At 46.0% G+C, this 12,778-nt stretch overlaps 1 protein-coding gene across 5 annotated transcripts in view; it reads left to right on the top strand.

Annotated features, from left to right (window-relative positions):
• Window positions 1-12,778, top strand: part of tango2 (transport and golgi organization 2 homolog (Drosophila)) — a 273,616-nt gene that overhangs the window by 109,541 nt on the left and 151,297 nt on the right. The window contains exon 1 of one of the 5 annotated variants that reach the window (XM_038809000.1): window positions 6,405-6,423. The exons of the other annotated variants lie outside the window; for them this stretch is intronic. The gene's annotated coding sequence lies outside the window, so the exon portion shown is untranslated. Of the gene's footprint in view, window positions 1-6,404; window positions 6,424-12,778 lie in introns of those variants that run through there. 5 annotated transcript variants of the gene reach the window in all.

The following is a 12,778-nucleotide window of genomic DNA, read 5'->3' as shown; positions in this document are numbered from 1 at the left end:
AACCCACAAAGGCCTACAACAAAAAGCACAAGAAAGATGTATGTAAACAGGAAACTGTACAAAATGTAAATATCGGACACAAAAGTTCCACTGTATAAAATTGAAAACCGCCAATAAGAAACATTTTTTTTTTAAACTGCTTATCCGGCATCCAGTACACAGAAATGTCCTCTAATTAAATATTGGGATGACTGAAGCCGTTGTTTCCTACTCCAAACTCAGTTTTCTAACTAGCGACTCTATCTCTTTCCCTAGCAACAGTTAAAGATTAAAACAGTCTGTTCACAACCTTGTTGTCACATTTGACCTCATATTTGCGTCATCTCTAAGACGGCCTATTTCTACCTCCCTAACATCACTCGACTTCACCCATCTCAGCTGATGTGCTGCTGAAACCGCCACCTTTCTGATCTCTAAACTTGACTATTCCAGTGCATTCCTGGCTGGTCTCCCACATTCTATCTCCAGAAACATCCAAAGTAATATCTTGACTTTAAAATTTTCATCCTTGTTTTCAAACCTGCCCATGGCCATATCCCTCTCTATTTCTGTAATCTTCTCTAACCCCAACATTCCACTGGCATATCTGCACTCCATTCATTCTGACCTGCTGAGCATCCCCGATTTTTCATATCTCAGCATTGGAGCCGTGCCTGGCCCTAAAGTCTGGAATGCCCGTCCTCTGCCTCTCTAACTCACGTTCCTCCATTTAAGAGATGAGATAGGTGGGGTTTAAAGGAGAGAGAGATATGGTGAAGAGGTCAAGGAGGGAATTCTCAGAGGAGAATCAGCTACTTGAAAGTGCAGCTACCTAGGATGGAGCAAAGGTGGGACGCACAGGAGTTAGAGAACGGGGGAGCCTAACACTTTGACTAACTTTTTGATCACCTAACTTAATATCTCTTTGTGACTTGGTGTCATTTTATTTTATAATGCTCCTGTGAAGCATCTTGGTATGACTTATTATGTTAAAGTTCTACATAAATACTAGTTGTTGCCTCTTAATTGGAAATTTAAAAAAAAAATTATTTCCACTCCTCAAGCCTTACAATCCTAGGGTTCCCCAATTCTTTGACTCTTATACATCCGACCTTTGCTCCATCTTAGGTAGCTGTGTTTTCAGGTAACTGATTCCACTCTTAGTACAGGAAGCACGGTGGTACAGTGGTTACCACTGCTGCATCACAGTGCCAGCGTTCCTGGGTTCAATTCCAACCTTGGGTGACTATCTGTGTGGAGTTTGCACATTCGCCCAGTGGCTGTGACATTTCCTCTGGTGCTCCGGTTTCCTCCCACAATCCAAAGGTGTGCAGGTTCACTAAAATGTCCCTTAATTTTCATAGATGAGCAGTGAGGTGGAGTTCAGGGATGAGGTAGGAAGGTGGGCTGAGGTAGGGTGTTCTTTCGAGAGTCGGTGCAGAATTGATCAGCCAAATGGCCACCTTCCGCGCAGAAGGGATTCTATACATTCTAATTTCCTCCATGACCTCTTCACCATCTCTCTCTCTCTTTCCTTTAAAACCCATCTATGTGATCAAAACCAAGGGCACAATGTAACAGAAATGAAACAAAGCCCCGTGTCAAGTGCAGAGAAAGATCCCACTATCGAACAGGACTGTGTTTCATTTGGAGCCTCAGCAGGGAATGCCCCGCCGAGGCTGCATTTAGTCCCATTTTTAACTGGTGCCCCGATTTTCCAATGCGACCCCTGGACCGCCCCCAGTCCCAACACCCCAATATGGGGGTCATCAGGCCCCACCCCACCTAATAAGAGCAAAACACGCTCAGGCCCGATCCCCGGCATGGAAAAAATGCCACCCAGGCACCCACTAGCCTGGCATCACCCCTGCCAGCATAGTGCCACCTGGGCAGTGCCAGGGTAGCACCCAGGTGGTACTGTCAGGGTGCCAGGCTGGCAGTGCTGGGGTGGCATTGGGGGTGCCAGGTTACCACTCTGATCAAAGCCCAGACACCCAGGACCCTCCGATCCACTGGAAGGGAGCCTCTCGCTAAGTGCAGGTAAGCCTGGTCCCCATTTGTGGAGACTAGTACTAAACAACATGCTCTCAGGGTCTCCGAGGCTTGCGCCATGAGTAACTCTGCTGAGTGCATATCAAAGTATTGTTTACTGCAACACTTTAATATACAGATTAGCGAGATCGTGCCCACAATGGGTGGGATCTAGATCGCAACGTCTCACGAGATCCCGTGAGATCGCACAAGGCTTGGTGAGCCCTCTCGTGAGACTTGCAGGCTGCGTCGTGCTCCAGTCTGGGCGCCGCTGTTATATTTCACCCCAAATATTTGGCCAACCCGCCTAATAATTCTTTCCTCCATGTAGGGATGTTTTTCTGCCCTCGGGACACTCCATAAATGCAAGTTTCTGCTGTTGTACTTCTGTTCACTGAGTTTGACCTATTTAAATTCCATGTGCCTGGAGCTTTAGAAATGGCTGTACTTAGTGCCTTATTGACAAATAAACCCGAGATCGGCGTTGGCAACTTGAGACTCATTGAATTTAATTTATATTTTACATGTTGCCTGTGAGGTTCCGTAGTATGCACCCATGCGAACAAGAAGCTCAGACATCCGTCTTTAGAGCATTCATGTTTGAGACTGGGATCAAAGTTTGAACAGTTATATAATCCCCATCGGAGGCAGGACTTGGAGGCAATAGCATGCTGCTTCATGTAATTAAAAAATCACTTTAAATTCTTTTTATTCCGGCTGCATTGGAATTTCTAATACAAAGAAGAAACTAGAAACGTCTGTACAACAGAACATGCAGGAAATATATACTAGGGCTGGAGAGAGAAAAGAAAGGATGATGAGGCTTTGTTAGAATGTCATCTTTTTCATTAGAGATGCCAACATACCTATTCTATATTTTCACAATTTCTTTTTTGATTTTAACATCTCTGTTCATTATACTGACCCATACCAGCTGCTTCTTATCTCCCTCTCTTCACCTACCACGCAGGTAAGTTGGGTCCACAGAAAGGGGATGCATTATTCTCGGTAAAAGCCGACAATCCAATTTATAAAGCTGGAACAAACAACAAGCTGTAAATGTTTTGCTTGCCTAGTTTTGAATAATTTTCGTAATTTTCTGTGGAAGAAGCAGTGGGTCAAATCAGCCCGTATCCTGAAAATAATGAGGTTTGTTTGAACCTGAAACACCCACTGACTTGAGAAATGAGTCTTGCTGTCTATGATAAAGGAGAGCGGCCTATAAAGATTATGAAAGGAGGAAATATTGCTGCTACTGAGATCATTTTCTCTTCCAATAAATTTCTGCGGCGCACTTGATAATGTTTGGTGGGAACACTGGAGTGCTTATTGCTTTGCCAGAGAAAATTGAGAGTAGTTGTCAGAACACTTCATATATTTTAAAATGTCATTCAGTGGCTTGTCCTGGAATACTGTAGAAGTAAACATAAAATTGTACAATTACCAACAATTTGTAGTAATTTATTGAGTGAATAAGCGTCACAAGATATAGCTGCACTCTATTAAGCAGAGCCTGTTGGTTCTCATAGGCAAGGCTGTGAGCAGAATAATAGACCAGGAACAGCTGGTGTGGATATAATTGGAAAAGGTATTTCGTTGCTAAAACTGATGCTGTTCCGAAAGTGCATTGACTGGCCAGGGATTCGAGTACAATGACCTGCTGTGAAGATGTATTCTAATTCAGAAAATTTACAGGATGCTTCTGAAATAATTTTAAAAACCTGTTGCTGTATTTTAAGAAAAAAACAAATTCTTTTCTTGCTGGAAAGAAATACAGGTATATTTATTTTTGAGCTTAGACTTGCAAACAGCATCCTGTTCAAATCCTTTTTTGTTAACGATGATGTGTTCCTCCATTCAGAAACCCTGTTATGGAAAGAATTTTAATGGATCGATGCCAGGTTTAATGGTGCAATTGGAAAGTTATTGGGTTTGGATTCTCCAATTCTGCGGCTAAGTGCCGACGCCGCCATGGGAACTGTGGCGTTATACAATGCCGAACCCTCACTGATTCCGGAACCGGAGAGGGGCTAGCAGCAGCGCCGGGTAATACCCCCGGCTCCTGTGCCAAAAACGAGCGGAGGATGGCCGGGTCCATGGCCATGCATGCGCACGGTGATGCCCTGTAGCAGTCGCGCCGTACAACATGGCACCAACCGTGCGCGGAACCAGCCTGCCAAATACGGCCCCACAGGACAACCTGCCACATACATCAGTCCCCCCAGTCCTTGAAGAAGCCCACCCCCCGGCCAGTGGTACAGCTCCCGGCCGACTGTGAAAGCGCTGGACACGGTCCTTGGTCGCCACGCCAAGTTCCCCACCGTTCAGACGACACATCATCTGCATGGTCGGGAAATTGGCCCATCAGGGGTGGAGCATCAGGGGAGGGCCTGCCGAAGACCTGCCAACGCCGTTCCAATGACGCGCGACACGATGATGCCGGTTTCGTGGGGACGGAGGCTCGAAAATCGGCATCAAACCACCGCTGCCCCCAATTTGGGTGTCGGAAGGTATTCTCCTCTCGATCGCCAATTACAATATCGGAGTCAGGCAATAGAGAATCCTGCTCATATTTCTGGCAATTTATTGCATAGGAAATAGAATTCCCATTCTTTGTGTTAATCTCAGCTGGGATAGGAATTGGCATGCAGCAGTTGCCTGGTTACAAAAGGGAGAACTAACCAGAGGTCCCACTTTTGGTCACTAACCACCACCCCATACTGGAAGTCGAGGGGCGCGATTCTCCGAAATGGAGACAAAGTCCCGACGCCGGAGTGAAAACTGGAGTGTTTCACTCCGGCGTTGGAGCCTGCTCCCAGCCCCCTATTCTCCCGCCCCCGAGGGGCTAGGAGCGGCGTCGCGTATTTTACGCACGCTGGGCCTTGGCGCCGCGTAAAAAGCGATGACGCGGCCGGCGTAGTGTAAATGAAGTCATGCGCGGTTGCCGTCTCCCCGAGGCCGCCCCACAAGAAGATGGCAGATGGATCTTGCGGGGCGGCGGAGGGAAGGAGGTCCTCCTTTAGATAGGTCTGCCCGCCGATCAGTTGGCCCCGATCGCGTGCCAGACCCCATCGGAGGCCCCCCCCCTCCCCGGTGCAGGAACCCCCCCCACACGCCACACCCCCAGCGTTCCCACCGGCAGCGCCCAGGTGTGGACGGCGCTGGCGAGAACCTGTCCTGTTGGGGCGGCCGCTCGGCCCATCCGGGCCAGAGAATCGTCGCTCGCCTTTTGCAAACAGCGAGCGGCAATTCTCCGTGCGGCCAGCCATGATTCTCGCCGCGCTGGTTTGGGGGGGTGGGAGAATCGCGTGTGGGTGCCGGAGTGGTGTGGCGGGACCCGCGCAGCGCCCTGCCGATTCTCCCACCCCGTGTGGTTGGGGGGGGGGGGGGGGGGGGTGGAGAATTCCGCCCGAGGTGTGAACAAATGGCAAGGACAAAATCTGGCTCTGTTGTGATCTGATGTCCATGCTCTTCTAACTCATCAACATAACAGGGTCTACTTCTAAATAATAACATCTTGGTGAAGTACTGTGGCACTGCAGCTCACCAAGGAGCCAATGCTCCCAAGAGAGGAGGGAAAGAGAAAAGATTGGTAGTGGAAATTGGTGAGCAAAACAGCATTGAATGATTGGGTTGGGTGGGTTTGGAAGAAATGATAGGTAAGCAAGTCACCCAAGTTTGAGTTTCGCTATGCTTTCCATTATTTTCTACAATCCTCTGGTGCACGGACTGATGCATCATTTTGTCCCTGTAGTGCGGGTCTTAAAAATGATGTTTCATTGCTGATGAAATGTTTCTTTTGTAGTGAAGGAGAGTGGAGGTGAGCAAAACAAAACAAGCCAAGCAGTAGCATTCCGATTTTTCCCTTCCATGAAAGCAGGGCTGCATCTGGTGCATGTATTGGTTACAATTTGCCTCAAATGCTAACAGAAGGCTCTGGACCAAACCTTCATGTTTTACTGTTGCTAACTGTAGTAATCCACGGGAGGCAGGAGTTCTGTCACCACACCAATATTTATTTACAATAACGATATTACAGGAGCAGCTACAAACAGTGCTGCTAGCAGTCCAGTCAACTTTAGACTGCTCACAAAGCCTACACAGGTGATTATATGGGCCCCCTCAATGAGCTATCATTGAGGGAGCTCATACTCCAATTGGCCAACCAATAAAGCCAATTGGAGTTCATTACACTAACTTAATTGATTGTGTCCCTGGCTACAGCTGATGCATGCGCAGACCCTCTTTCTGTTAAAAAGAAAACAGCAGCTGATGTTTGGGTAAAATTCCATGAGTACCAGTAGCTTTTCTTTTTTGGAACTGTGATCAGCACGCTTGCTCTGCTACAGTGGGCATCATCCATGAACTGGATTCTGTCCTTGGTAACTGGAGGTTTCTCAGCATTGGTCCCAAGTGAGTACCCTTGACTAGGACTCCTGGCTGTCTTTGCCAGATAAGCATTTTCAGAGACTGAATCTGAGACTTTGCTATGCTGTATGATCCAGTTTCTCGCAGTACAAACTTGTCCAGCCTTCAGGAAGCTGCTGTGATTTTGATTAAAGAATGTGAAGCATCGCGTAGATAGGAGAAATACCTGAACAAAATATTTAATTGTTTAAAACTGGAGTTAAAACCAAAGCCAAACAGAACACAGCATAAAGATAGTGAAGACTATCTGTGATGAATCTAGAGCTTTAGAGAAACTGCTGGAAAGTTAAAGAGGAGCAGTACCCACAATAATGTCAGCAGATTAGGTCTACATCAATGGGAATGAAGTAGAAAGGGTCAAGAGCTTCATGTTTTTAGGTGTACAGATCACCAACAGCCTGTCCTGGTCCCCCCATGTTGACACTTTCGTTAAGAAAGCCCACCAACGACTACTTTCTCAGAAGACGAAGGAAATTTGGCATGTCACCTACGACCCTCACCAGCTTCTACAGATGCACCATAGAAAGCATTCTTTCTGGTTGTATCACAGCTTGGTATGGGCTCTGGCCAAACCGCAGGAAACATCAAAAGGTTGTGAATGTAGCCCAGTCCATCACGCAAACCAGCCTCCCATCCATTGACTCTATCTATAATTCCCGCTACCTCGGAAAGGCAGCCAGCATAATTAAGGACTCCACACACCCCGGACATACTCTCTTCCACCTTCTTCCGTCAGGAAAAAGATACCAAAGTTTGAGGTCACATACCAACCGACTTAAGAACAGCTTCTTCCCTGCTGCCATCAGACTTTTGAATGGGCCTACCTCGTATTAAGTTGATCTTTTCTCTACACCTTGCTATAAATGTAACCTTATATGCTGCAGTCTCTCCTTCCCTATGTATGGAATGCATTGTTTGTACAGCTTGCAAGAAACAATATTTTTACTGTATACTAATACATGTGACAATAAATCAAATCAAAATCAGATTAGAAACCAGAAATGTTGCGATTGAGGCGACAGTTATGCTCTGTTACAATGCCAGTGCTGAAGCTATATAATTCGGAATCTGGATTCAATCTTGCTTTTAATGATTGATTGACGGGATGTGGGCATCGCTGGCAAGGCCAGCGTTTATTGCCCATTCCAAAAGATCAGCCATGATCTCATTGAATGGCGGAGCAGGCTCGAGGGGCCAGATGGCCTACTCCTGCTCCTAGTTCTTATGTTCTTATGTTCTTGTTGCCCCTGAGAAGGTGGTAGTGAGCTGCCTTCATGAACTGTTGCAGTTGATGTAGTGTAGGTACACTCACAGTGCTGTTAGGGAAGGAGTACCAGGAATTTGACATAGTGACAGTGAAGGAACGGTGACATATTTCCAAGTCAGGATGGTGAGTGGCTTCCAGGGGAACTTGCAGGTGGTGTTCCATCTGCCTGGTGCTCTTGTCCTTCTAGATCTAGACATTAGCAGAATGAGGGTTTGGAAGATGCTTTCCAAGGAGCTTTGATGTGTTCCTGGCAGTGCCTCTTGTAGATGATACACACTGCTGCCACTGTTCGTAAGTGGTGGAGGGCATGAATGTTTGTGGAAGGAGTGCCAATCAGGTGGGCTGTTTTGTCCTGGATGGTGTCCCGCTTCTTGAGTGTTGTTGGAGTTGCATTCATCCAGGCAAATGGACAGTATTCCATCACACTCCTAACTAGAGTAGAAGGAGATAGATGAAGGGCAGGTTTTGGGGAGTTGGGAGGTGAGTTATTTACCCAGGATTCCTAGCCTTTGATCTGTTCTTGAAGCCACAGTATTTATAGGGGTGGTCCAGTTCAATTTCTGGTCAATAATACCCCCCAGGATGTTGATAGTTGGGGAATCAGCGATGGTAATGCCATTAATTGTCAATGGGGCGATGGTTGGATTCTCTTTTGTTGGAGATGGTCATTGCCTTGCACTACTGTGGCATGAATGTTACTTGCCATTTGTCAGCCCAAACCTGGATATTGTCCAAGACCTGCTGTATTTGGACATGGACGACTTCAGTATGTGAGGAGCCATGAGTGGATTTTGATTTACTGTCACATGTACCGAGATACAGTAAAAAGTATTGTTCTGTGTATAGTCCAGACAGATCGTTCCATATATTTTGGGCCTCACGGTAGCATGGTGGTTAGCATCAATGCTTCACAGCTCCAGGGTCCCATGTTCGATTCCCGGCTGGGTCACTGTCTGTGTGGAGTCTGCACGTCCTCCCCGTGTGTGCGTGGGTTTCCTCCGGGTGCTCCAGTTTCCTCCCACAGTCCAAAGATGTGCGGGTTAGGTGGATTGGCCATGCTAAATTGCCCGTAGTGTAAGGTTAATGGGGGGGATTGTTGGGTTACGGGTATACGGGTTACGTGGGTTTAAGTAGGGTGATCATTGCTCGGCACAACATCGAGGGCCGAAGGGCCTGTTCTGTGCTGTACTGTTCTATGTTCTATATGAAAAAACATAGAACATACATAAATACACAATGTAAATACATAGGCACAGGCATCGGGTGAGCAAATGGAGTATAGTACTACTCAGTAGAGAAGATGTGTGAAGAGATAAGTTCAGCCCATAAGAGAGTCATTCAGGAGTCTGGTTGGTAACAGCGGGGAAGAAGCTGTTTTTGAATCTGTTAGTGTGTGTTCTCAGACTTTTGTACCTCCTGCCAAAATGGGACTGAACATTGTGCAATCATCAGTGAATATCCCCTCTTCAAACCTCAGAATGGAATAAAGGTCATTGATGAAGCAGCTGAAGGTGGTTGGGCTTGGACACTACCCTGATGAACCCTTGTAGCCATGTCCTGCAACTAAGATGATTGACCTTCAAATACCACAACCTTTGTATGACTCCAACCAGAGGAGGATTTTTCCCCAATTCCCATTGATTCCAGTTTTGCTGGCGCTCCTTGATGCCACACTCTGTCAAATGCTTCTTGATGTCAAGAGCAGTCACCCTCACCTCACCTCTGGAGTTTAGGTCTTTTGGCCATGTTTGAAACAAAGCTGTAATCAGCTGGTTTATCTCACTCAGCTAAATCGCTGGCTTTTAAAGCAGACCAAGCAGGCCAGCAACACGGTTCGATTCTCGTACCAGCCTCCCCGAACAGGCGCCGGAATGTGGCGACTAGGGGTTTTCACAGTAACTTCATTGAAGCCTACTCGTGACAATAAGCGATTTTCATTTTTCATTTCATGATTGAGGAACCCAAAGTGAGCGTCATTGAGCAGGTTATTGCCAAGTAAGTGCTGTTTGATAACACTGTTGACCCCTTCTGTCACTTTACTGATGATTGAGAGTAGACTGATGGGGCAGTACTTGGCAGTAGTTGGCCGTGTTGGATTTGTCTTGCTTTTTATGTAGAGGACATACCTGGACAATTTTCCACATTGCCGGCTAGATGCCAGTGTTCTAGCTGTACTGGAACAGCTTGGCTGGGGGTGCAGCAAGCTGTGACATTACATAGTCTATTCTGAATTTACAATAATTAATCTCATTAAATGTTTTTCTTAACTATTAAATTTTTGTTGCAAATGTTTGAGATTTGCCACCTATTTACTGTTCAAGTTGTGAAAACCTCCAGTTATTTACAATCCAGTTGCTGGAAACTAACTGCTCATAGATTCTTATGAACCTTAACAGTATGCATTCCCAGAGAATGAATTTATTGCAGTTCTCCCAGATGAATCATTCTGCCTGCCTCTCCTCAGACTCTGCAATCAAATGTGTACAAATATTGGCATCCAAAGTGCAAGCAGAGAGATGAAACAGCAGTCAATCATTCTGTATCACAGACTGGGCCTGTGATTTGATTCTTTATTTTTCCATTTCATCTTCCTCTTTTCTTGGGTTGTTTCATAAATGTGTGCTGATGAATCCTAAGCAATGTTAATCGATGGCGGAGTGGGAGAAGAAGCCAGGACAATCTCATTAATAATGATTGCTTAGTTTTCAATCAGTCACTTATTATGAAGGATTATAGCAAGCTTGCTGCAGATGTGAATTATACTCAATATGTAGCTGCAGGGGAACCAGTTTCCTCTCACAGTCCAAAGATGTGCAGGTTCAGTGGATTGGCCATGCTAAATTGCCCCTTAGTGTCCAAAAAGGTTAGGTGGGGTTACTGGGTTACCGGGATAGGGTGAAGGTGTGGCCTTAAATAGGGTGCACTTTCTAAGGGCCAGTGCAGACAAGATGGCCCGAATGGCCTCCTTCTGCACTTTAATTCTATGATTCTGTGAATACCTCAGCCATGCCCCCTGCCTTCATGTGTAATTTCCCTTTTAGGTCCCTAATCGGCCTTCCTCCTTGTTTTACCACATGTTTACTATTTGCATGTCTTTGGGATTTCCCTTTATTTGGCTGCCAGCCTTTTCTAAATCCCTCTTTGTTCTCCAATCTGCTTTTTCACCTCCCATCTGAACCTTCTGTATTCATATTGCTTCTCAATTGTATTTTCTACCTGACATGAGCAATAAGCACACGTTTTCTTCTTTATTTTAAGAAGAAACCCCAAGAGCTATATCTGATTCCTTCTCGAAATGTCTATCGCCTTTTCCATCCAGCAAGCTCTGGATTGGTTTGCCCTACCTTTTCCTTTTGAGAGAATGTGGGCGCGATTTAATGGAAATGAAACAGTCCTGTGTCAAGCGCGTTTAGCCGGTGTTTCCCAGCGCTGACAGCGCCGAGACCAACCCCGCTATTAAACGGGACACTGCTTCATTGCTGGGCCTTGGCAAAGAATACCCCACTGAGGCTGCACTTTGTCCCTTTTCCTGCATTAACGAGGAATTGCGCCCCAATCTTTGGACGCACCCAAAGCACGAACTCACCAATAAAAGGGTCATTGAGCCCCCTGCACCCCACCTCATAAAGACAAGGCACCCCCGGGCCTGATCCACGATGTGGGCAACATGCCTGCTGGGCACATTGGCACTGCCAGCCTGGCACCCTGGTAGTGCCTCTTCCACTCTGGCAGTGCCATTTGGTGTAGATGTAGTATTCAAATGAGACTAACTGTTCACTTGAATATACAAATCTGAGTCTCGGCCTCAATGGGTGGTTTCCAGATCTCGTTAGATCTCATGAGGAATTACGAGGCTGGTAAATTTCGCAAGAGCTCAACGTGTCCCAAGTCGGGCACGGCAAGGTCGAGACATCGTTCTCTATACATTGACTTTGCCCAAACTATTTATTTTGTTTGAAGGTAGCCCATTGTTCAGCTAGTTATTCCCATCATCCTTTTGCTCCAGTCTATATGACCCAGCTCCTTCTCACCACATTGAAGTCTGCTCTCCCCCAGGGAATTATTCTTCCTGTGAATTTCTCATTGTCCTTTACGACCATCATCCTAAATCTTATGATACACAGAAACATAGAAAATAGAAGGAAGGAGACCATTCGGCCCTTTGAGCCTGCTCTGCCATTCATTATGATCATGGCTAATCATCAAGTCCAATATCCAAATCCTGCCTTCTCCCTCATCTGCCTTGATCCCTTCACCCCAAGAGCTATATCTGATTCCTTCTTGAAATTACACAATGTTTTGGCCTCAACTATTTTCTGTGGTAGTGAATTCCACAGATTCACCACCCTCTGGGTGAAGAGATTTCTCCTCACCTCAGTCCTAAAAAGTTTACCCCTTATCCTCAAACGTTGTCAGTGGTTACTGTCTCCTAAATGTTCCCCTCTTACACTTAATCGACTTTGCCCACCTCATTTCCAAGTGCCAGGTCCAACCAGGTCCTTTCTTCTTGGACTGGATATACACTACTGTAGAAAGTTTTCCTGAACACAATCTAGGAACGTTTGCCACACCTCCATCCTTTACACAACCACTGTCCCAGACTACATTTGGATTTTGGTAATTAGTCCCCACATTATATCTACTCGATAATGTTTGTGATTCTCCTGCAGATATGTTCCTATACATCATTCCCATTAGTTGGTCTGGAAACTACGCCAAGCAATGTTCCTCACCACGAATCAAACTGATTCGGTTCTTGAACCTTCCAGGACATCCTCTTTCTCCAGCATTGCAATGGTCTCCTTAACCAATAATGCCGCCCCTCCTCCTTTTCTTCCTTTCCTATCTTTTCTGAACACCTTGTATCCAGTAATATTTGACACCCAGTCTTGACCTCCCTTCAGCCAGGTCTCTGTTATCACCATAACATCATATGTTCACATGGCAATTGCACCTGTAACTCCCAATCTTATTCTCTATACTCCATGCATTCACAGACATACACACTAACCCTGATTTAGATTTTATTACTTATTCTCTGTACCAGTGCTATCTAATTCTCCCAATATTTTG

This window comes from Scyliorhinus canicula, chromosome 1, assembly GCF_902713615.1.
Source record: "Scyliorhinus canicula chromosome 1, sScyCan1.1, whole genome shotgun sequence".
In the NCBI taxonomy this organism is placed as follows: domain Eukaryota; kingdom Metazoa; phylum Chordata; class Chondrichthyes; order Carcharhiniformes; family Scyliorhinidae; genus Scyliorhinus; species Scyliorhinus canicula.
Note: the sequence above shows the minus strand (reverse complement) of the source record. Positions and strands in the feature narration are given on the sequence as shown.